Raw genomic sequence first — 25912 nt, forward strand, 5'->3', positions numbered from 1 at the left:
AAATAACAGGTGAATCCTGTTGCTCCTGGCTGGCTTGAGTAGGGACGCACTGGTGGTCTAGGAAAGCTCCTTCGCAGTAGAGCAGAGGGGGCAGAAGCCTGATGAAGCAGGCTGAGGCCTGAATGAGCTGAAAGAGTGGTTCAACAGAAAAAGACTAAACATAGTCACCCAAAATCAGACATCAGATAAGGCAGAGACGTCAGCCCCCATGGGGGGCAGTGGTTCTGAAAGGCTGCAGGAAGGCTGTGGTGAAAGCAGATTTATTTTGCTGCTTGTTCATAACTGACTTTCAGTGAATGACTACAATTATATTTTTAATAAACTCTGTAGCTCTCTAGAGATGTAAACTTTGATGTGGAGAAAATGCAGCTCACTGAGCAGAAGTAAATAGAGCATAAGCCATCTGCCCAAATTACAACTAACAGAGAAGAGCCTTGCCAGGCACAGGGACACACATGAGAAGCTGGTGATGAATCCAAGATCTCCACGGGGAAGGGTGTGAGAGGAGACCCAGAGGTCACAGTGGCAGGTGAGAAGGTGGTCTCTGCTGCTTTGTCTAAGTGGTTATAAGCTCTGAGACACTCCACCTCTCTGAATGATTAACACAAGCCTTAGATGTCCATAGGGAGCAAAGAGGAGGTGAAAAGATCACAACAGACAATTCTAGGACCGAGATTCTGAACAACAGATAAGGGAAGACTTGTAGTATTGTTATTTGAAATACATTGATTTCCTGGATGTTTTAACAAGTAATTTTCTGTCTGTTGATGATCTTTCTAATTAAAAAAAGTGAGTATAGACAACATTTTCCAAGAAGTTTTCTGGGCTGCTGGTGGGTGTTGTCCTCATAGCTCTTGGGTTTTTCTTTGCTCGGTGTTCACCGAAGACCTCTACCCACCTCTCTATCTGTGTTACTGGGCCAGCCTCTCTGGGGATTCTGTCCCTCGGAGACCCTGGCTACATGAGATCCTTAGACTTTTGGCAGAGTCCAGTGTGCAAGTCCTATGTGCCACCAGTGCCTTAGGTCAGGGTTGAGGTTTAGATGACCATCTTGGGGTCTCAGACCCCACAAGGAGTGCTTGCCTAGGCTGGGACCCCATTCATTCTGTAGATGGCCTACCACCACCCCAGGGCTTGTCTTTGTACCCCCTGCTGCAGAGCTGGTATCTCCCAGTGGGACACCTGTCACATTTTAGAGGCTAGAAAGCTCCAATGTGAGGACCAGCATCAACTTTCAGGAAATCAGGCCAAAAGCCAATGACTTTTTTTGGGATGTCCTCAGCCTTACAAAGCCCCAGCTGCCTGCTTGCTGTATTCACAGAAACCTCCGGCGTTTCCATTAAAATACAGGAAGAGAAGTAATAAAAGATAAATTTCCTGCCAAGCATTTGGGGGCAACCAGATATAAGAAGAGGAACAATAAAATATGAATATGATGATGATCATTATGTGCCCAGATGCCTTTCCTGTTGAAAAAGTCCAGCTTTCAGGATGGAGTGGGGACCTTGATCACACAGCTGTGAGCTCAAGACCATTCACACAGGCAACTCTGATGCTTGGGGGTTGAGAAGGATGGAGCCCACCTCCAGCTTGGTTTCTGGAAGCATTGGCTTCCCTGATGTCACAGTAAAGCGAATTTTGGACTTTCTCAAAAGTTAGAAGGCAGCTCTGACTCATGTTGCTGACCTTAAAGAACGTGTGGCTTCTTTGGGAGCTGGGTCTGACTGTGGAAAATCGTTAACACATGTGGTGGCATTCAAATTGGGGAGTTTTATGCCACAGCAACTGCAAAAAACAGGACCCCCAGCCCCAGAAGGAGCCCTTAACAGCCCAGGAACCTTGTGTTGGCTGTCACAGCTTCCTTGGACCCCAGCTTTTGCCTCCCAGACCCACCACCTCCTAGAAGCTGAAATTGAATCCCACCCCACATTACCTGCAAAGAAAGCTTTTAGGAGAAAAATGTGAAAATTTTTATTGTTTTTGTTCAAAATAACATCTATTTATTATAAAAATTCAAGAAATACAGAGAAGTATAACAAAGTTTAAAAAAAAGAAAAAACTCAGCATAAATACTACTGCTCAGAGACAGCCATTCCCAACACCTATAAAACGTCCTTAAAGATTCTATCAATATGTGGAAAGATAGAACAACAATAAAATTTTGTGAGATAGGATCTCACTCTGTAGACTATTTTAAATGAAAAATTAATAATCAGTTGAATTTATTTTCAGAAAAAATGAAGACAAACTTGGAAATGACTAAATGGGTTATTCACAAGTTTTCAGATGAATTGTTTTAGAATTAAGAGAAAAGAAAACCAGTAAGAAACTGAATTTGCTAGGCCTTTTTTTTTAAAATGAAGTTTGTGTGTCAACAATACACACAAAAATTTTTTTAGTAAAATTTAAGCTTAAAAAATAAGACAAGTTTCTCTTGACTTCCTGCTAACTATTAAGAAATTACTCACGCTTGCACTTTATCCCACTCCCCTACTCTGTCTCTTGATTTTTATTATGTTCTGTCATCCTTGTTTGCCTCCTTTCATTTTGTTTTCTAACCATACTTCTTACTGCTGTTTACTTTTAGCTCTATATTTAAAACAAACCCAGTGCTCACCCCTTTGTTTTACCCCAGTGATACAGGCTCAATTTTATCTTCCCCCTAAAAAATGTATGTTGGAATCATAATTCCTAGTATCTCAGAATGTGACCTTATTGGAAAGAATGTTTACAGAGGTAATCAAGTTAAAATGAGGTCATTAGAGTGGGCCTTAATCCAAGACTTCTGGTGTCCTTCCAAAGGGGAAATCTGGACATGGACAAGCACAGAGAAAAGACTGTATGAAAAGACATAGGAAAAATGCTACATGAAAATGGAAATTGTGCTGCCATAGGCCAATGAATGTGTGGGGCTTTAAAATGCTGGAAAAGGCTTGGATCCATCTCTAGCTTTTCCGGAGGGAATATGGCCCTACTGACAACTTGACCGTAGGCCTCTAGACTCTAGAACTGTGACACAATAAATTTCTGTTGTTCTAAGCCACCCAGTTTGTGGTTCTTTGTTGTGGCGGACCTAGGAAATGATACACTTAGGTTTTCTATTCTAGAATTTATTTCGACTCATCCCGTGGTTAGATAGATTTCATTCATAAGTTGTTTTTCCAAGATGGTTTTCTGGGTGCTTTGGTCCCTATGATTTCACATGTCTGAGAATGCATGTCTGTTGCCTTTATGCTTGAAGGTAATTTGGCATGTACACAATCCTTAAATCATGTTTTCTTTCCTTTACACCTTTTTATATGTTGGTCTGCTTTTTTTTTGACATTGAGGTGAAGTCTAAAGAAACTTGATTTTTCTTTCTGTACATGGTTTATTAACTATATAGCCATCCATGTGTGAAATTTTCTTTATCCTTGGTGTTGTATAACTTCATTAGGCTATATGTTGATGTTGAACAGTCTATATTAATTTTTCTTGGGGTGTATACCTCCTTTTGATCTATAGATTCAAGTCGTCCTTACTTTAAGAAAGTCCTCTGCTATTTTTGAAAATAATATATATTTAATTCCTTTTATTCTTCTTCAGAAATTACTAATCTCCTTCAGAAATGCCAAGGATCCCTATTAATGATTTTCTATAACAATAGCAATTTTCTCTAGAATTATGTAAAAATCTTTTGTTGTTCTTTTCATGTGATTTCCCTGAATCTTTCCACTGTGGTCTGAATTACATAGTTATTTGTATCCATTTTTTGTTGCTTCTGATGTATGTTCTATCTCTATCATGGTTTATGCTTCCATTTTTTATCCAGAATCTACTAGCTTGCCTTTTAGTCTTCTTTTTTCATTTTTTAAATCTCTTTTTTGAATTCTTACATCTTTGGAGTCTTTTTCTAGATAGTGTTGACTGAAATTTCTCTGAGAATTTGGAGACTTTATCTGAACATCTTTGAGTAATACCGTGCCTTGGGTAATTCCTCTTGTGGTTTCTTCTTCTTCTCCTCCTCCTTCTCCTCTTCCTCCTCCTCCTCCTCCTCCTCCTCCTCCTCCTTCTTCTTCTTCTTCAATCAGCCATTTAGGTAATATTCCCTTCCCCTATAATTTCTATGTGTGAATCCCATCATGGTTTGAATGGGGACCACTACTTGCTGACTAATGGTATGACAAGTAAAGAAGTTGGTGAGATTGAAGAGCATCTAGGAGCCTTAAATTTTATAGGTTTTGTTATCTCAAACACCCTTTCTGTTATTTCCTTTTCTGTGGGGACCATCTCCCCTCAACTTTAGGTGTTTTGGAAATCCATGTGGCTCAGTCTTCTAGACTCAATGTGATGCAATCTTGTGGTTCCTGCCTCCACTTCCTCCTTCCCTGTTTCTTCCCCACATATCTCCCTCTCCAGAGGTAAGTTTGGTAAGGTGCTTCCTGTAGCCCCACAACCCAGGACACTCTGTACTATGAGTCCTACTCTCTATGGGACATTCCCCAGTCTTCAGAGGTAGCCCATGCTACTACACCTTGTACATGGAGTAAAGGTGTCATCAGCTAAACTTCCACCATGGACCTTTGGAGAGATCTGGGTCCTACTGTGGGTCCAAGGAGGCACGTGGCATCTCCTTTCCTTTTCTAGTTCTTATCCTATAGTAACCAGCTTCATGGTTTCTGCTTTGGTGTTTCCTTGCCTCATTGAAAATGGAGCTCCAGCCTTCCTCCTCCTTTTTTTTTTTTCTCTCCCATTTCTTTTGATATGTTCAGTTGCTTTCATAAGAGAAGAGTGGAATAAAAATTCTAACAGGAAATTTCTTATTTTAAAATGCTAACTGTAGTATAATAAATCCATTTATAACTTGGGAAAGTTTGTCTTTATTATATTTATATGTGAATATGAATTAGAAATAGGAACATGATCTGGGGTACCTGGGTGGCTCACTTGGTTGAGTGTTTTACTCGATCTCAGCTCAGTCTTGGTCTCAGTGTCATGGATTCAGGCCTCATGTTGGGCTCCATATTGGGTGTGGAGCTTACTTAAGAAAAAAAGAAATAGAAACATGATCTATTTTTCTATATTTGTTTATATTCTTCTTAGTTTTAAGTGTCCTTGTATACGTCATGAACAGCACTCTTTAGGTTTTGTTTTTTCTTTCCCAAAGTGATACCTTCATTACTTTTTGTTATAAAAATAGCACATGCTTATTGTAAAACATTAAATAACACTAAAAAGAAAAATCACAGTGGGGCGCCTGGGTGGCTCAGTGGGTTAAGCCGCTGCCTTCGGCTCAGGTCATGATCCCAGCGTCTTGGGATCGAGTCCCGCATTGGGCTCTCTGCTCAGCGGGGAGCCTGCTTCCTCCTCTCTCTCTGCCTGCCTCTCTGTCTACTTGTGATTTCTGTCTGTCAAATAAATAAAATCTTTAAAAAAAAAAAAAAAGAAAAAAAGAAAAATCACAGTGAAAATCATCTGAAATTCCACTATCTATACTGTAACTATAACTGCTATTAAGTTTGTGTAATCATCTTTTGAGACATAAATATGTACACAATGTATCTATAATTGATAAAGTGGGATCATATATGCTGCTTAGGAAAGGTTTTTAAAACTATGTAAGCACAGGGGCACCTGGGTGACTCAGTGGGTTAAGCCGCTGCCTTCGGCTCAGGTCATGATCTCAGGATCCTGGGATCAAGTCCCAGCAGGGAGCCTGCTTCCCTCTCTCTCTCTGCCTGCCTCTCCATCTACTTGTGATTTCTCTCTGTCAAATAAATACATAAAATCTTTAAAATGCAAAATTATTTAAAAAATAAAAAATAAAAAAAACTTAAAACAAAACAAAACAAAACAAACAACTATGTAAGCACAAAGGCACCTGAATGGCTCAGTTGGCTAAGGTCATGATCCCAGGGTCCTGTGATCAAGACTCACTTTGGCTACCTGCTCTGTGGGGAGCCTGCTTCTCTCTCTCCTTCTGCCTGCCACTCTCCCTGTGCTCGCTCTCTCTGTCAAATAAATAAAATCTTTAAATAATAAATAAAATAAAAAATTATATAAGTACTGTATTAATATCTTACCACTGGAAGAAATTCACAGGGAACAGAGAAGCCCTTTCTTACTTTTTCTCCATCTTCTTCCCCTCTTTGTCTCAGATTTCTAGGCCTTTTAAAATACATTTACATACATATACATAAACATATGAGCATATATGATTTTTGAAAATATAAATTATACTGAATACAATTAAAATTCTCATTCATTATTTTATTTTTTGTTACTATTGTGAGTGGGATCTCATTTTTAATTAAAATTTCTAATCAGTTTAAGGGAATTATACTGTGTTTTGAATTATAGTGTATCTTATATTCATCTACTTTATTCAGCTGTTTTATTAATTCATATGAATTAGAACCCATGACTCTCCTAAGTTCCCATTTCTGTTTGCATATTCCATTTTTTGCATATTCTGTTTGAATACTTATTTTTTCCAATATTATGTTTCAGCAATAGTGCTGATGTAGAGAAATGTTTCTAAGACTTTATTGTGCATCAGACTCACCTGGAATGCTTATTAGGGATAAATTAGACAAAAGATGTGTAGGATCTGTACACTATAGAATCAGATAATTACAAAATATTCCTGACAGAAATTAAAGAAGACCTAAATAAGTGGAGAGGAATTCTAAATTCAAGGATTAGAAGACTCAATATTGTTATGTGTCAATTCTCCCCCAAATTGATCTGTAGATTCAATGCAATCCCAATCAAAATCCCAGAAGGTTCTTTGCAGAAATTTAAAAGCCAGTTCTATAATTCATCAGGAGATCTAAAGGACCTGGAATAGCCAAGACAACTTTGAAAGAGGAAGAACAAAGTTGGAGGACTAATTTCACTTGTTTTCAGAATTATAAAGCTACAAAAATCAAGACAATATTGTATTGGTATAAAGGCAGACAAATAAAGATCTCAGTAGAACAGAACAAAGAGTCCAGAAATAGACCCACACATATGTGATCAATTGATCTTCAACAAAACTTTCAAGGCCATTCAGTGAGGGAAAGAATAATCTTTTTCAAGAGATGGTATGGAATAATTAAAGAGCCCTATGCAAAGAGATGAACCTTGACTTATATCTTATATAAAAATTAAGTTGAAGGCCAAGGAAAGATTGAAGAATCATCATAGATTGGAAGAGACTAAGGAGTTGCAACTAGGCTAGAACAAAAAAAGAATAGTAGGGGTAAAATGGGTGAAATTTAAATAAAATCAATAGTTTAGTTAATAAATGTTAATTTCTCTCATTTGGTAATTGCACTATGGCTTATGTAAGTTGTTAACTGGGTGAAGCATGTACTATTTTTGCAGCTCTTCTGACCTATATCAAAATAAAGTTTCTTTAAAAATTAGCTTTAAATGGATCATAGACCTAAATTTAAGAGCTAAAATCTATAGAAGAAAATTTAGTAGGAAATCTTAGTAGGCTTGGGTTTAGCAAAATTTCTTAAATATAACACAGAAAGTACAAACTATAAAAGAAAAATATTGATAAATTAGATATCATGAAAATTTAAGACTTTTGCTCTTCAAAAAAGCACTGTTACCAAATGAAAAAAAAAGAAAAGCCACAGACTGGGAGAAAATATTTGCAAAATACTGTTGGACAAAAGACATTTATCTAGAATATATGAAAAACTCTTGTAACTCAATGAGACAAACAATCCAATAAAAAAAAATAGGTGAAAGATTTGAATAGATAGTTCACCAAAGAAGATAAACAGATGGCAAATAACCACATGAAGAAGCTTAACATTGTTAGGCGTTAGGGAAATGGAAATAAAAACTCCAATGAGAGGGGTGCCTGGGTGGCTCAGTGGGTTAAGCCTGCGCCTTCAGCTCAGGTCATGGTCTCAGGGTCTCAGGGTCTCAGGGTCTTGGGATCGAACCCCTCATCGCATTGGGCTCTCTGCTCAGCAGGGAGCCTGCTTCCCTTCTTCTCTCTCTCTGCCTGCCTCTCTGCCTACTTGTGATCTCTGCCTGATAAATAAATAAATAAAATCTTAAAAAAAAGTACTGTAAAAATTTAAACAAATAAACAAAGAAACAAAAACTCCAATGAGATACCACTACACACTTTTCAGAACGGTTAAGATTTTAAAAGAGTGATGATCTTACCAAGTATGGAGGAACTGGAAGCTAGTGATAGGAATGCAAAAAAGAACAACTACTTTGGAATAAAGTTTGGCAGTTTCTTTAAAAGATAAACATACTCCTACCATATAATCCAGTCATTCCACTTCTAGGTATTTACACAGAAGAAATGAAAGCCTATGTCCATACAAAGACTTGTGCATGAATGTTATAGTGGCTTTATTTATAACAGCCCCAAACTGGAAACAATCCAAGTGTTTATAAAGAGGTTAATGGTTAAACAAATTAAGTATATCCACATAAAGGAACACTACTCAGCTTCAAAAAGGAATGGAATTGACACAAAATACAACATGGATGAACTGAAATTTATTATGCTGAATAAAAGAAGACAAAGGAGCACCTGGCTGGCTCAGTAGGTAAAGTGTGTGACTCTTGATCTTGGGGTTGTGAGTTTGAGTCCCATGTTGGATGCAGTGATTACTTAAAAAAATACCTTTAAAAAAAAAAAAAGATTTTATTTATTTGACAGACAGCACAAGCAGAGGGAGCAGCAGGCAGAGGGAGAAACAGGCTCCCCTCTGAGCAGAGAGCCTGATTTGTCCTGGATCCCAGGATCCTGAGCCAAAGACTTAGATCATGACTGAGCCACCCAGGTACCCCTAAAAAAATAAAATCTCAAAAATAAAAGACAGGAATAATACTTCTATATGTGTAAAATTATAAACATTGCAAACTAATCTAGAGCAACACAAGATCAGAGGTTGCTTTAGGATGTTGGGAGTGTGTGTGGAAAGGGGAAGGAGAGGACAATGGGGGTTGAAGAAACATCAGGGGTGATGAATATGTGCATTATCTTGATTGTGGTGATGGTTTTATGGGTATATACATATGTTAAACTCACTGAAGTGTGAACTTCAAGGTTAATTTATTGTATGTCAATTACACCTCAATTGAGCTATAAAAAAAATAAAAAGGAAGAAAGGAAAGAATCTCCTGGAAGACTTGTTAAAAAGTTTGCTAGGCCCCACCCTAGTATTTCTGATTCAGTATATCTGGAGAAGGACCAAGAATTTACATTTCTAAGTTCCCAGGAAATACCCATGACTGGTGTTCCATACTTTGAAGACCACTGGTGTTCCATACTTTGAAGACCACTGTGAACTGGATTTGGCAAACAGCTTGTAAACATTTGTTTTGTTTGCCATGATAGTTTTATGCATTAGCTAGATTGGGCAAGGGATGCCCAGACAGTTGTTAACACATTATTTCTGAGTGTGCCTATGAAGTCGTTTCTGGAACAGATTAGCATTTGAATCAGTAGACTGAGTAAAGACCAATGAGGTAGGCATCATCCAATCCACTGAGGGACAAAATAGGACCAAAAGGTAGAGGAAGGGTGAATTTGTTCTTTTTGTTTAAGCTGGGACATCCATCTTCTCCTGACTTCAGACATTGGCACTCCTGGTTCTTAGGACTTAGACTGGGACTTCTTCATTGGTTCTCCAATTCATGGGTCTTTGGATTCAGACTTATCAACTCCCCTGGTTCTCAGGCCTTCAGACTTAGACTGAATTACATCACAGCCTTTTTTATGGTTTGTTTTTTGTTTTTGTTTTTGTTTTTTAGCTTGCAGATGGCAGATTGGGACTTCTTGGTCTCCATAATTGTGTGAGCCAATTCCTACAATAAATATCTTCTATTTATCTATCTGTCTAATCAATCTATTATCATCACTCATCTCTTGGTTCTATTTCTCTGGAAAGAAATCCAGAACATCTGTCCATCTCAAAACCCTTGTTGCTGTGAGAGACTCTTTATATACAATGGAGCCAAGACTGTTTCTCACGACAGAAAGAGAGAGCTCAGTCTGCTTTTTCTTGCCCCTTAGCAGCTAGAGTGTGAGCTTGTGGCCCAGACTTGGCCAGTCAGATGCCTCTCTTGGACTGGCATTATAAGTGGCTGTATAGGAATCTCAAGCCCGAGACCCCAGCAGGGCTTCCTAAGGACCTGACCTAGCAGAGCAGCTGTAATGACTAGCTGCAAGAGGTTAGCAGCAGTCATGGCAGATGTGCCCTCTTGGTGAGTCCCAGAGTTCTAGACTGTCTGCTCCTGATGCATCATCTTGACCATCTCCTCCTTTGCTCCTGTTCAAACCTGGTACTCTGGCCCTGGTGCTGATCCTATGAGCTACTAATAGTATATCTGTTAAGAGTTGAGTTGTGTCCCCTAGAAATTCATATGTTGAAGTCCTAACCCTTAGTACTTAAGAATGTGATCTTAGGCACCTGGGTGGCTCACTGGGTTAAAGCCTCTGCCTTTGGCTCAGGTCATGATCCCAGAGTCCTGGGATCAAGCCCCAATTCCGGCTCTCTGCTCAGCAGGGAGCCTGCTTCCACCTCTCTCTCTGACTGCCTCTGCCTACTTGTGATCTCTGCCTGTCAAATAAATAAATAAATAAGTGATCTCACTTGCAGATGGGTTTTTTGTGGAAGTAATTAGTTAAGATGAGGTTGTACTAAAGTAGAATAGGCCTCTAATCCTATATGACTCTTGTCCCTATAAGAAGAGGAAATTTAGACACAGATACATACACAGAGAAAGTGCCCTATGAAGATGAAGGCAAAGATGTACAAGCCAAGGAATCCAAAGATTGCTAGCAGACCACTGGAAACTAAGGGAGAGGCATGAAACTAATTCTCTCACAGTCTTCTAAAGGAACCAACTCTGCCAACACCCTAATTTCAGACTTCTAGCTTCCAGAATTGAGACAATTTCTGTTGCTTAAGCTACTTTGTGGGTGCTTATTATGACAGCCCTAGCAAACTAATGTGATACCCTATGTTAATTTCATTTCTGCTTAAGTTAGTTTTTGTTGTTTGCAACTAAGATCCATGACTAGTACAAGCTCCCAAAGGGTGTTGGCAAATCACCAGTTATGGAAGTACGTACAAATAAACAGAAGGTGTAAGGGAAAGAATCTGCATGAACAATCTTCAAGAGTAGTACAATCTTGTTGAGGTCCAAGAGGGAGTGAAAAATCTACAGCAGATGGGAACAACAGGGTGGATGAGGGGGACCAAAGCCCTGATCAGGGTTGCCATCTGTCTGAGGCCTGGTGTGAAGATCTGTAATTCCGAGGAAACTAGATGACGCTTGAAGATATGTAAGGATGGAAACAGGGTTAAGCCAATGAGCTTGGTAAGACTATAACAAGAGAAGTCAGACTTCCCAAGGATTCAAGCACCCAGAAAGATAGATATGCCCAGGTGCCAGAGATTCAGAAAGCTGCCATAAGAAAATATTCCTAGTTTGGAGGTTAATGTTGACCTCCAGGCCCTCCAGATGAAGGACAGTAGCCAAATAGCTACAGGAAGACTTGTAGGTAGGAGGAAGCCTTCCCGGATGATCTTTTAGGTGGCTGGGGTCAAGGTTTCTGTTTTATTCCTCTTTTTAATAACAATGCTTCTGCTTTGCATGAAAGATAAACCAGCTCTGTCTTAAATAGCTCTATATTTTGCTATTGTAATATATTTCTATTCCCCCCCTTTTTTAAATGAGAAGTACCTACTGAATTTTATCAAAGGTTTTTTCAGCATCTGTTGAAATCATTGTATTTTTCATTATTTAATCCAGTGATGTAGGTGGTATTAATTACTACCTGTAATGTAGGTATTATTAATACTTGCCTTTGTGTCAAATATTCCCATCATTCTTAAGATAAAGTCCCTTTGGTCATGGTATAATGTTTCCCATAACATGTTCATAAGAAACATTTTATGTATACATTTTTTTAATTGAATTTATTTAAACAAAAACAGTTTACCCCTTTTCCCTACCTCCTCTCCCTGCCCCTGGCAACCACTGATCCCTTCTCTGTGTCTGTGAGCTTGATTATTGATCAATTGATTCACATATAAGAGAGAGCATATGGCATTTGTCTTTCTCTGTCTGATTTATTTCACTTAGCATAATGCCCTTGATAAAATGTCTTGTATATTTTAATGTAAAATTTGTGGATGGCATCTATCTATAGGTGAATATTTCCTGGAGCAGTGCTGCTCAAATTTCCTATTATTTCCCACCTAAAGAGAACTTTTAAGCATTTTTTTTCTTAACTGTGCATCCATGTAATTTCAATGCCACAAAAAGCTATATATATCAATATATCTACTATATATACTCTATATCTGCACTTTCTACATAAAAAAAAAAGGAAGTTTTTTTTTTTTTTTTTTTTTTTTTTTTTTAGCCCATTCAAGAACCAAATGACTCCATTGGAATGCACGGTGCTATTGCTGCACTGAGAACACATGGCCACACAAACCTATTCTTTATTTGTGCATTTTATTTACTAAATTTTGGGATCAAGTCATACGGAGGTTTACAACCTAGCGTGAACTATGCATAGTTCAAGGACATATTTTTCAAGGTTCCAAAATGAGGTAGAGCAGAGATGCTTTAAGGCCCATTACATTTTAGTAAATACCAAGTCTGTTCCTCAGCAACTCTCTTACCATCCCATAAAAACAGACCAAGAATTACACCTGATCTTTGTCAGCACTAACAAAAATCAGCCTCAGACCTTTCCAGCTCCAGCTCAGTCCATCCCTAGAGAGCTTCTGCCAAGCAAGACTTGATCAAGTGTAGCCCACAATCCCATTTTTCACAGCATCATTGGACAGCCCCTTCTGCATGTGACTCAGAATATCTGTAACAGTTTTGCAAGGACAGCTTATAAGACAGGAAAGGAGACCAAAGGGCAAGGGCTTAAAAAGTCACTAGATCCCTAAAGCTGAATGTATTGTACCTACAGCCTTCACGGGAGAGCGAGACAGCCGGGGAGAGAGCAGATCTCCATTGAGGTAGCTCCTTGTCAACCCAAGGACTTGACAACTCCTTGTCAAACCAAGACTAAAGCCAAGGACTGACAGTATAGTAGCTGGGTTTAAATTGAAGGAAAAGAAGTGGAGGGCCAAGGTCGGAGTGACTATAGACTGGGATATAGCCAGTCTGGGATGAGTGCCTAAGGATGAGAGTCTGAGGCTTTGGTCTTAAAGGTTTATTTTGCCTGCCGCACACGCCTCTTTGAGATCTTCAGCCTTGTCTTAAGAGACAGAACTCTTGCTTGCCACTTTTCAAGGTCGGAAATGAGCCTTTGAAAGTGTAGGAGGGTTTAGCCTTCACCCGTATTGTGGTGGATGCATCAAAGGTAACTTCTGATGAGTAATGTTCTTGGATAATCAATCAATCCTCTCCCATTAAATGCCAGTGGAACCTGTGATTTGCTTCTAACCAATACGCCATGGCTAAGGTGATGAGATATCCGTATTTGATCACATTCATCATATAAGACAGTCTAGGTGGACTGGCAAGATTCTCTTGCTGGCCTGACAGAAGCAAATTGTCATGTTGTGAACTACCTATGGAGAGGACCACATGGAATGAACTGCAGGTGGCCACAGGACATGAAGATAGCCAACAGTCCATGAGAAGCAGGGCCCTAATCATATAGCCGCCAGGAAATGAATTCTGCCAACAACCAACAAGCTTAGAAGTTGATTTTTCCTCAGTCAGGCCTCCAGATGAGAACATGATGGCGCCAACACTTTGAACATCACCTGGGAAACTCTGAGCCATGGGCCCAGCTAATGTACCCAGACTCCTGAGCCAGGAAAACTATAAGATAATAACTCTGTATTGTTTTAAGCCAATAAGTTTGTGATAATTACACAGCAATAAAAAACTAACACGTGTTTATATGTACCTGGACACTTCTAGTTGAATAACTTTCCACATGTCTTCCCCCTTCTCAAGTTATTATTTTAATATATATTATGGGACGCCTGGGTGGCACAGTTGGTTAAGCAGCTGCCTTCGGCACAGGTCATGATCCCAGGGTCCTGGGATCAAGTCCCACATCGGGCTCCTTGCTCAGCAGGGAGCCTGCCTCTCCCTCTGCCTCTGCCTGCCTCTCTGTCTGCCTGTGCTCGCTCTCTCCCCCCCTCTCTCTCTGATAAATAAATAAAATCTTAAAAAATATATATAAATATATACATATATTAGATTAACTTTGGAGGTTTATATTACAAAAAATTCTTTTCGTCTGTATGCTCAAATGTTATGAGCTTGTATTTTTATGTTCTAATTTATATTTGAGAATTTTTTAAAAGATCTTGTTTATTTGAGAGAATGAGAGAGCACAAATAGGGGGAATAGCAGAGGGAGCAGCAGAGGGAGAGGGACAAGGAGTGGGAGAGGGAGAAGCCAATTCCCTGCTGAACAGAGAGCCCAGTGTGATGCGGGGCTCAATTCCAGGAACTGGGGATCACAACCTAAGCTGCTTAACCAATTGAGCCACCCAGGAGCCCCTATATTTAAATTTTTATATAGTGGTTGGTGTCTCCTTTCTCATTTCAAATGCCATTGAATTACAGCTTTTAAATGTCATTGAATTATAGCTTTTAATACTTGGCTTTTGGTTTATTTATTGAGCCCATTGAAATTATTTTTCACTTTCAAAATGATCTCTTGTTTTTATCATATCTTCCCTCTTTTTTTTTTTTTTAAGATTTTCATTTATTTTAGACAGAGAGGATGCACATGTGTGTGGGAGCAGGGAGAGGGGCAGAGAGGGAAGAAGACAGAAAGGGAGAAAATCCCAAGTAGATTCTGCGCTAAGTGCAGAACTGGAGCCTGAGATGGGACAGCATGTGGGGGCTGGACTGGGGGCCCAGCGTAGGACTTAATACCACAACCCTGAGATCATGACCTGAGCTGAAACTAAGGGTCAGACACTTAACTGAATGAACAACCTAGGTGTCCCTAATTTTTTCCTCTTTAGTTTGGCTTGTGTTCCTATTCCTTTCTAATATCTTCAGTTGAATTATTTATAAAATGTTCTCTTTTTATCAACCACCAAAAAGAGCACTTTAAATTATAAAGTTTCCTGAAAGTACTGCTTTGAACACATTCCATGGAGATCACTGTGGTGTATTTTAATCACTATTATTTTCTGAATAAACTTCTTTGGTGTTCTTGAGTTCCTTTCCAATTCAATTATCGATTCAGGAAGAATTTTTAGATGTCCAAGTAGTTGGTTTCTTTTTATTTGTTTTGGTTGTTGCTTTGTATTTCATTTTATTGTGGCCAGAGAACTTAGCATGTATCATCTCTGATCTTTTTGAACTAGTTGAGATGATGTCTGTGGCCTGGTATGTGATATATGAGACCATATGGGCAATTTTGCTGTGGACAGTTGGAAATCATACAGAGTATACACTATCCATTAACTCTATCTCAAGATACTTTTTCTCAGCTGGGACAGCCTGGAGGTCCAAACTAAAGGTTGAATAACATCTCTGAGTACACTTACTTGGAGGACACTGGTTCCGGGAAAAGTGAAGAAGGGCACCACTCAAACAACTTGTAAGTTACTAAAATAGTTAAGATAATAGCTGGTATGACAGGCCAGAGATAAGGAGAAATAGTGCATCTCCTGCACAATGAGTCAGGAGTCTAACCCTAAGCAAGCAGAGAAGTCGAAGAGGGAATAGAGAGAGGTATGGATCTCACTGAAAATCCTTACACTATGTAGGATTTGGGTTGGCTGCATACAGCAGAAAATTCTAATAACAGTAACTTACAAAGATAAGGGTTCTGTCTCTCTAAGACATCTAGCAGCCTAGGGCTGGAACAGTGGCTCCCAGAGTCACCGGGCACCTACATTGCTTCTCTCTTTCTTCTCTGCCAGTCTCAGAATTGACTGTTTGAGCTCAGCTCCCATATCTGCTTTCCTGGAATAGGAAGATAAAGACAAAAAGGACAAAAAGCTCTCCTTCCAGCTGAATCAGCTCCCTGCAGAAGTCCTTCTGCAAGTTTCACATTTCCTTTCTTTGGCCGTAGATGAGCAGACCTAACTGCAAGAAAAGCTGGGGCATGCCATCCTTTAGCTGGGTGCACTAGTACCCTGAACAAAATCGAAGTCATCTGCTCCTAAGAAAGAAGAGGAGACTAGATAGTGGGTGGGTAGCCTTGGTCTCTGCCATATTCCCCAAGGTGGAAACCATGCCTGGTCTACCTGGGCTTCCCCAATTCCAGGCACACTGTGGGCCTTTTGTAAATATGTATTGAATAGACTGGAGTGCTTTAGAAAGTTAAGTCTGAATTCATTTTGAGTAGAGCAGACACAGCTCCTGAGAGCCATACAATCCTGAGTAGACATACATACCGACTATGAACTGAGCTCAAACTCTGTATAAGGCAGTGGACTGGGGCAACCAATATAACCTTTGCAACAGTCCTATGAAGTAGACCTCACTAATGTTGTCCTGGCATACTCTGGAAATACAAGGGTTGGAATTTGGGCAAACTTTCCCAGAGTCCCTCAGTGAACAAGTGGTGGAGCTGGGGCTAGACTAGGTTTTTCTGCTTCTTTATTCTGAATGTCTCCACTGTACTGCCTTTCCTCATTTGCTTTTGCTGGTTGTCTTAGCTCAGGTTACTGTAATTAAATACCATAGACTGGGTGGTTTGAATAACAGATGCGCAATATTCACAATTCTTGAGGCTGCAAAGTCCAAGATCAAGGGGACAGCAGATTTCAGCGTCTGGTGAGGACTGCTTTCCGGCTTGCAGACACAGCTCACCGTGTTCACATGGCGTTTCCCTGGTGAGTGCTCATGGAAAGAGAGATCACTCTGTTCCTCTTTCTGTGAGGGCACTAATCCCAACCTGAGGATTCCACTCTCGTGATCTCATCTCAACCTGATAACCTCCCAAAGGCCCCATGTCCAAATACCATCCGACTGGGGGCTGGAGCTTCAGCACATGAATTTTGGGGTGGGGGGAAACACAAACATTCGAACTCTTGGTTGATACATGTGGGGCAGATGCTGCTACTTGATATCTTATCTGATATACATTTTCTCCATTTTCCTTATTAAGATAACTACTTTTGTTCAGGATGGCAATGCACCCTGGTAAAAATCCTACCTCACTTGCAGCGAGTAGTGGCCAGGTGAACTAGTTGAGGCCCAGTGAGCCGCAAATGAGAGGCTATTTGGAATTTCCAGGAAAGCTGTTGCTTTCCTAATTAAGAGGGACTAATTTGGCTGTCACATGACTTCCACCCTCAATCTTTCCCCATCTTCCTGCCTGGAAGGCGGAATCAATGGTTGGAGGCACGGGGGCCATCTTACATACTGAGCTTGTAGAGGAGGAAAAAAACTTTCTTCTTCCTCCTACCTCCTAGGTTCTCCAGGTGGCACCCGATAAATTTGGCAAAAGACAGAGTCACAAGGGAAACACCATCAGAAGTCTCTTAGCCCTTGCTTCATGCATACACATGGGAGTAATTCAAAGAGGTAGTTACAACTTGGTCTTATATAACATCTCAAGAAAAGAACAATACATTTTTAGAGAAGTGACAAGAGGAAGGAAGAGGACTGTGAGTTTCTAGGACCGCAAACTGTGAAGGTAAATGTCTGAGGAAAGTAATGGAAGATAAGAGCTAGTGAGTCGGGGTGTCATATAGATTCCTCTGGGGCTGTCTTCAGGCAGATAAGGGTTTAAGTTGTTTCCAGTGATTAACTTCTGTACTTGTGGTGGAGGGGGGGACACCTTTGCAAATTTATGTCCTGTTTTTAGGCAAATGGGGAGGGCAAGGGACTTTTCTTGTATTTACTTCTCAATTGCCTTTAGCTCAAAATAATCTTTATGTCAGAGAGGCCTATTCTGCTACACTTGAAGGTCAAGAACAGCACGCTGTAGCAAAGTATGAAGTTAAGAGGAGCCTGGATACTTGATAACTTCCACTGCCTCTGCATTGGCCCTGGAGGCCTCATGCTAGACTTCTTGTTTCTTGGGGGAAATATTCCATTCGGTTCAGCTGCCATGTTTACATTTCTGTTATTGTGCAACTGAATTCAAGCATAACTGAGGATAGCACAGCAAGATCTCTTCCTACAATTGTGTTTTCTGGAATGAAATTTCCTTGTTTTTATGCCCATTTTTGCTTTGCTTGTTTTATAACTATACATTGGGATCATATATACTCAGAGTCCCTGACACTTCATTGTTAAACATATCTTTTCCGTTATATGATGATCTTACTCATTCTTTTGAATAGTTCTTCCTTTTTTTTTTTTTTTTTTTGGTAAGGAGTGTAAAGCCAAAAAAAAAAAAAGTTTTTCCATAGAAGAGAGTTTAAAGTTCTGAGTGTTATTAGGACTAAATATAGAAAAGAAAGGATTTTTTGTTTGTTTTTCTTATTATCTATCTTTAGAAATTATAATTGAATGAAGAAATAAATGGATACCTAACTAGCCAGATTTCTATTTAAACAGAATTACTAAACCAGTAGATACAGAGAATAGCAAATTACGATTTATTGTGGTTTAGCAAGAGATTGGACAGATACTATTCTTTGGACCAGATGGAAGAATGTAAACCATATGATCATGTGCTTTCATGCATATTCAGCTGATTTCCTAGATAGTTCTGGACAATATGGATTTCTGGGAAACAAAATTTCTAACTTCATATCTTTATCTGCCCGGGATGCATGAACTTCCTATGATCCTGGATCCAAACTTAATCTGCCACAAATATTAAGACATTCAATAACTGCCCTTTCAGAGAAATCAGTTACTAGAGGAAAGGATGTGTTGTACATACACTTGAAAAGTAGAGTATAAAACACACTTAAAGAGTGATCAAAGCAAGCATCAGTCAACTAACCTACGAAATTAGCCATAAAGGGAGTGCCTGGGTGGTTCAGTTGATTGAGGGTCCCACTCTTGGTTTTGGCTTAGGTCATGATCTCACGACTGTGAGATTGTGCCCCATATTGGGCTCTGTGCTCAGTATGGAGTCTACTTTGGATTCTCTCCCTCTCCCTCCTGTTTTCTCTCTCTCAAAGAAATAAAATCTTTAAAAAAAATTATCCATAAAGAAATGGAATTTTTCCCCTTATTTCTTTTTTTCCTAGTTTTATTGAGAAATAATCGATATCCATCACTATAAGCTTAAGGTATATAGCATGATGGCTTGATGAAATGATTGCCACAATGGGTTCAGCTACCATCTCTCCTCCTCTCATATAAATACAATAAAAAGTAAGAAAGGAAAAATAGGAAAACAATTTTCTCCTGATAATGAGAACTCTTAGGATTTACCCTCTTAATAACTTTCTTATATGTGTTATATAGCACTGTTAGCTCTAGTCATTGTGTTGTACGTTACATCCCTGGTGCTTATTTCTCTTATGACTAGAAGTTGATACCCTTTGATCACCTTCCTCCAACTTCCCTGCCCCCACATCCCACCTCTGGTAACTACAGGCCTGATCTCACTTTCTATAAGTTGACTTTTTTCATGAAGTTAGTTGCCCATGACTGCTGAAAAAAAAAAAAATGACTTACCATACATACTTACTTGCAGAGTACAAATAAACAAAATATTTAATGGAAAAGAGACAAGGAAATACAAAAATTGAAACGAAATATGAACCCAGAAAATGACTAAACATAATGGTAAATGAATGTAGTCATAATTCTTCTACTAAAAACAAGAGCCTCAGTTCAGATTGAAAAAAAAAAATCCATTAGTAAATTAATTCTGAAGTACACTCAAATGTTTTTTAAAAAGACAAAATCCAGAAAGTTAGATGAATATTTCCATCAAAATCAAGCAGAAGGAGAATTTCCAGGATCAGTAGTGGTCTCTGAGTGAACTTCTCCTCTGTCACGTTTTCTGACAGGAAAGAGACCACTGCCCCCCAATGCTCGGCTCTGAGGTGTGGTGCAGGGGGGTTAAGGGGTCCCCAGGAGCTTCCGTGTGTGATGGGTACAAGACTCAGTCTGCAAAGTCAGGTGTCGAAGAAACCTAAACTACTCTGTTTGCCTTACTACAACTGGACTTTTTTTTTTTTTTAAGATTATATTTATTTATTTGACAGACAGAGATCACAAGTAGGCAGAGAGGCAGGCAGAGAGAGAGAGAGAGAGAGAGGAGGAAGCAGGCTCCCTGCTGAGCAGAGAGCCCAATGTAGGGCTCGATCCCAGGACTCTGGGATCATGACCTGAGCCGAAGGCAGAGGCTTTAACCCACTGAGCCACCCAGGCTTCCTTTCCAAACAAGAAGTTCTGATCTTCAGCCTAGCCATTTGGAATCTTCCTCCTTTTCCCTGGGTTGTCCAGGTCTGGAGGACTTCCCATGGCATGGGGGTGGAGCCAGGCAGATGCTCCTTGGTTGCTATGGAGATGCAGGCTTTCTCAGCACAGGGCATCTCTCTAGCCCTGTATGCCCCCACATGAGGGCCGGCAAAATCCCTCCGCCTGACCTCAACAAGTGCACATCCTCCTCCCTTCTCTGGGGTTTTGCCACCTCTCTGACTACGATTCTCTCTGAAAAGTGAGGCGCAGGGCCTCCTGCTCTCAGATCCTACATGTTCTTTTGGGTTGTTGCTCTCTCCTTGGGGCTCAGCTCAGGACGGAGGTTCCTGAAGCCTTTTGTCCATCATTACCAACATCTAAGCCAGAGGAAGCAAATCAGTAGCACGTAGGTCAAATCAAGTCCAGCAGGTATTTTGTCTGGCCCAGAGAGTATTTAAAGATTCTTTTCAAAAGATGACGCACTTTTTTTTTTTTTTTTTTTTTTTTTTTTTAAAGTAGAGCTTTGGCTTTTCGATCCAACTACCGGTTATCAGGAAATGTAGAAAACAGAGAAGCATGTTAAATGACCCCAGCAAAACCCAGACTGTAGGAGATTATATGACAAAAAACCTTGCTTCTTTAACAAATACATTGCAAGGGACAAAAACATGGGGATCAACCCTGTAGATGAAAAGACACTTAGAATCACCAATCACTTGCAATGCATGTACTTTGCATCCTGTTTTAAACAAACTGTAAAAAACAAAGCAATAGAAAATAAATATTTATGAGCTTCATGAGAAAATTGTAACGTTTCACACTGACAGGCTATTTGATGTGAAATTATTGGGGTTTTGTTTAGTTACGATATTGTGTCATAGTTAGAAACATGAGTCCTTATCGATACAAAGAAAATGGTGTGTTTGGGATTTACTGCAAAATAATTGAAGGTAAGGGGGAAGCGGGTGGGGTAATAGAGGAAACAAAATTGGCCTTTATGGAAACTCGGGGAGGAGTACAAGGAAGTTAATTAAACTAATTTATTTATTTTTAAATGTGTTTGAAGCTTTCCACAGTAACTTTTTAAAGGGGAGCTTCCACATAAAAAATCTGGTTTTAGATTCTCTTGGAAAAAAAAAAAAGGAAAGATCTGGCAACGCGGGGGTAGACCTCCATATTGCAGCCAGAGCTGAGAAGTGTTAGAGGAAGGTCGCATCCAGGGAAACACGGTCCCTGCCACTCCCCATTGACCTTAAACCTGGCTCATGTCCGTATTTATGGCACCTGATTCAGCCATCACTGTTTTGCTATGAGACTGAAACCGTAGGAACTTTCCTTCCAATGCTCTCCTCACCCAGCTCGCTCCCTGTTGGTCAAGCAGGGCTGGGACAAAGGGGATGCCTGCTTTTCCTTCTCCTTTTCATGATGTCCCTCCCCGCGAAATCCCTTTTTCTGCTTTTGGCCATTGCACCCCTTCCCCACAGGCGCGAGAACAATCTGACACTAAACGGGGAAACAACAGATGGGGATGGAAGGAAAAATTGGGGAAAATTCGGTTATGATGTATAGGTCTTATGCACATCAGATTGGCAAATATTAAAAAGTTGGGTAATATCAAGTGCTGCCGAAGGCGAAGGAAAACAAAGTCTCATGGGAATGTTAACAGGTATAACTTTCTGGGAAGCGGTTTGGAAGTATTAAGTGAAACAATACAGGTCGATCCTACAGCTGGGCTCTCCTGGACGCTGAACCCAGAGAAAGTCTTGCCCAAGCCCCCATAGAAACACAGGTGAATAAGTTCTTGTAGAATCATTTGTAATAGTGAGGGTTTGGAAACACCTAGAAATTTATTTACACCAGAGAGCCAATTAAAATGAAAAAGAAAAAAACCATAACACCTAGAAATTCATTAAGAGGAAAGCAGATAAATGTTCTATGAAATGATAAGTACTATTCAGCAGATAAAAGAAAGGCTCTGGTCCATGTTTATTCAAATCAACTTGGTGCCATCTCAAAATCTCATCATGCTGACTGGACAAGAGTGAGAAGAGAAATATATATATATATATATATATATTTCTCTCTCTCTCTCTCTCTCTCTATATATATATATATATATATATATATCCCCCTAAAGACTGCTCCAGCATAGTTTTAAAAAATACACACAAGGGGCATCTGGGTGGCTCAGTCATTAAGTGTTTGCCTTTGGCTCAGGTCATGATCCCAGGATCCTAGAATGGAGCCCCACAACGGGCTTCCTGGAGCAGGAAGCCTGCTTCTCCCTCTCCCTCTCCCTCTCCCACGCCCCCTGCTCATGTTCCCCCTCTCACTGTGTCTGTCTGTCAATAAATAAACAAACAAATAAATACATAAATTATTTATTTATTTATTTATAATTATTTTTGTATTTCATTTTCTTGGTGTTCCAAGATTCATTGTTTATGCGCCACACCGAGTGCTCCATGCAATCCGTGCCCTCCTCAATACCCACCACCAGTCTCAACCATCCCCCCCACTTCCTCCCCTCCAAAACCCTCAGGTTTTTTTCTCAGAGGCTATAGTCTCTCATGGTTCATCTCCCCCTCCGATTTACCCCAATTCACTTTTCCTTTCCTTCTCCTAATGTCCTCCATATTATTCCTTATGCTCCACAAGTAAGTGAAACCATATGATAATTGACTTTCTCTGCTTGACTTATTTCACTCAGCATAATCTCCTTTGATCTCATCCATGTTGGTACAAAAGTTGGGTATTTGTCCTTTCTGATGGCTGCATAATATCCCATTGTATATATGTACCGTATCTTCTTTATTCATTCTTATGTAGAGGTACATAAATAAATCTTTAAAAAAGTACACACAAAACAATACCAATAATACGAATACCAATAATACCAATACTGGGTCTCGATATAAATAGGAATATGGATTGGCAGGACACAGAAGCACAGCAATGGTAAAAGGAAAAAATGAGGCTGGGGATGGGACAAAGGGAAGGAAAAAAAAGTGAAATAAAAAGAGCCCCACGTATGCTAATGAAGATGGTGTGCCTTGAACCAAGGAGTATAGCTAATTCACTCTCAGCACACAAGGTTTCAACAAACAAAAAACCAAAGCAAACCAAAACATGCCACCAGTTAATAGTTAGAATATTAACCTGATGCATGTGGAAAGAGCATGTGAGTGAGTGGCTATGAATAACCAGAAGGCTAACATGTGCCCAGGGCTGGCAGAGAGAACTATCACTTAGGGGTCTAGGCAGAGTGGAGCCAGAGAGTGGCCTTGGGCTACTCCAGGGGACATCAGGTGTCCCCAAACCTTCAGTCCCCTGTGATTCCCTCCAACAGTTGAGCTTATTCTGGGGTCACCCTGTTATGCCCTTCAGTCACTTAATCATAGACATTCACCAGTCAGCACTGTTGGCTGCTTTCAGGGAACCTGGTGGGTCACCAGGTATTGTCACCATGGGGTGCTTTCCACCTGTGGGTAGTCTCGAGCTCCTCCAGTAAAGTCAAGATATTCTGGGAACAAATACTGCTGCAGCTCCTCTTTTCTGCATGCTATCTCAAACAATGTGTTGAATGACTAGACTAGAACAGTCCAGCTTACGTTGGTTGGGCAGTGGAGGGATAGAGGAGAGTTGTTCTGGCCAACGGCTCTGATATTGCTTGAAGCCCTACTCTTGGGAATGAAGGGGAGGAAAGATGATGCATTATTGCTATCTCCTGAGCCTATCCTCCTTCTCTCTCTTCCTCTTGTGCATTCTCCTTTTCTTTTATAAACCTATATTCAGTGTGAGTATGTACCAGGCACTGTGCTAGGCACCATATGGTATGAATCGGACCTTGTTGCCTCCCCTCAAGAAGATTCAAGTCTAATGGTGAGCAGGTGGTGAGTGGAGTCAAGTATGGTAGAGATCTGTGGGAGGTAAGCATGCTTTGGGACCATAGTGGAGGGCAGCTACATCAGATGAGAGGGTATCAGGGATGGCTTATTGGAGGCAGTGCTCCTTGAGCTGGTCTGAAAGGAGAAATGGGGTGAACAAGACGGGGAAGAATGGGGGAAAGGGATTGCTGCTGAAGGGAAGAGCATATGCAATGGCTGGGAGGCATGAAGCAGCAGGAAGCGGTGGGAAGCTGTCCCTAGTTCCCCATATCTGGACTTGGGACTCAGGAAGGGTCTTGGGTGATAGGACTTAATTCATGTCCTATCTCCTCCCTGAAGCCTGCAGAACTGCCTCAGTCCCATCATGTCCCCTCCTCTATGATCTTGGGCCAACATCTTACAATTAAAAAACCGCATGGCTTTCACCCTCCTCCTCCTCTTCTTCCTCCTTTTCCTCCTTCCCCCCACTTCCCCCTCCTCCTCCTCTCCTCTCCTCCCTCCTCCCCTCCCCCCTCCCCCTCCTCCTGTGCTTCTTCCACACAGTGCCTTGCATGTAGTCTTTACTCCACCACAGGGATGACTCACAACCCAATTCTGAGTGGGTATGCTTTTCAGTGAGGAGGCAGACTAAGGCAGGGGTCAGCAGCACCAAATCCCACCCTAGTGCCCTGGATTTTCATCTGAGAGGCTTCTGTAAGGCTGTACCTAAGCTGGGCTGACATCTGGACCAGTGGCAAGGTGAACATTCTTTTGGGGCGGTGGGGTAGATACCCTCTAAGACAGTGTCCAGCGATCCCCATCTCCTGGTTTTTGTGGCCTGGTATAGTGTCCCACCTTGTACCAGGGTTGATCTGGGTGATCAACAGAACAAGGAAAGTGACAGTACATGCCTTTAAGCCCAGCTCAATAAAGACATTATGACTTCTGCGTTCCTTCCTGTCTGGGGCTGCTCACTCCAGAGGAAGCTAGTGCCATGCCCTAAAGACACACACGCAGCCATATCACAGGTTCATGCAGGGAGTAACTGAGGTCTCCTGCCAATAGCGGTGATAGGAGGCATCTTAGATGCGGATCCTATAACCCCAGCCAAGCCTTCAAATGACAGCAGCCCCATTTGACATACTGATTACAACCTCCCGAGAGACCTTGAGCCAGGACCATCCAGCTAAGCTACTTCCAAGTTCCTAACTCTTGGATACTGTTGGAGACGATAAACATTCATTGTGTAAGCTGTGATGTTTTAAGGTGATTTGTTACCTAGTGATGGACAACTAACGCAGAGCAGTTGGCAACTCTGAGTGGCTTTTCCTGATTGGGTTTTGGGAGGCTTCCTGACTAGGGTTTTGCTTCCTCTGATAGGCAGAAGTGTTAGGGCTCCCAAAAGGCCACATCCACTTATCCTGATTCCTCCCCTCACTTCTTCTTCCTCCCCAGGTTCTTCTGTTGTTGAAGGGACCAACAACGCGACAGCAGATGCACAGAAGCCTCACCTGGACTGCCCTTATCTGACTAGCACCAACTGCCACCCCAACAACCCTCGCCCCCACCCCTCCAGGGGGGCCTCAGTCAGGGAGGCACTGATGGCACAGGGACATTCCCAGAGAAATTGTATAAACCAGCCTCATCAGAACCATCCGTCCTTTGAAGTTCTAAGCCCCTCCCCGCCTTGTTAAATTGGTATGTACACCCTTACCTCTGGTTTTTCAGTAAGTTACCCATGCCTCGGTGCTCCCGCAC

General features: G+C 40.8%; 1 protein-coding gene across 2 annotated transcripts in view; it reads left to right on the forward strand.

Annotated features, from left to right (window-relative positions):
* Positions 1-25912, forward strand: part of B3GNT2 (UDP-GlcNAc:betaGal beta-1,3-N-acetylglucosaminyltransferase 2) — a 165325-nt gene that overhangs the window by 134878 nt on the left and 4535 nt on the right. For both annotated transcript variants that reach the window (XR_009357244.1, XR_009357243.1), the window contains one exon: positions 25610-25852. The gene's annotated coding sequence lies outside the window, so the exon portion shown is untranslated. The remainder of the gene's footprint in view (positions 1-25609; positions 25853-25912) is intronic.

This window comes from Mustela lutreola, chromosome 9, assembly GCF_030435805.1.
Source record: "Mustela lutreola isolate mMusLut2 chromosome 9, mMusLut2.pri, whole genome shotgun sequence".
Taxonomy (NCBI): domain Eukaryota; kingdom Metazoa; phylum Chordata; class Mammalia; order Carnivora; family Mustelidae; genus Mustela; species Mustela lutreola.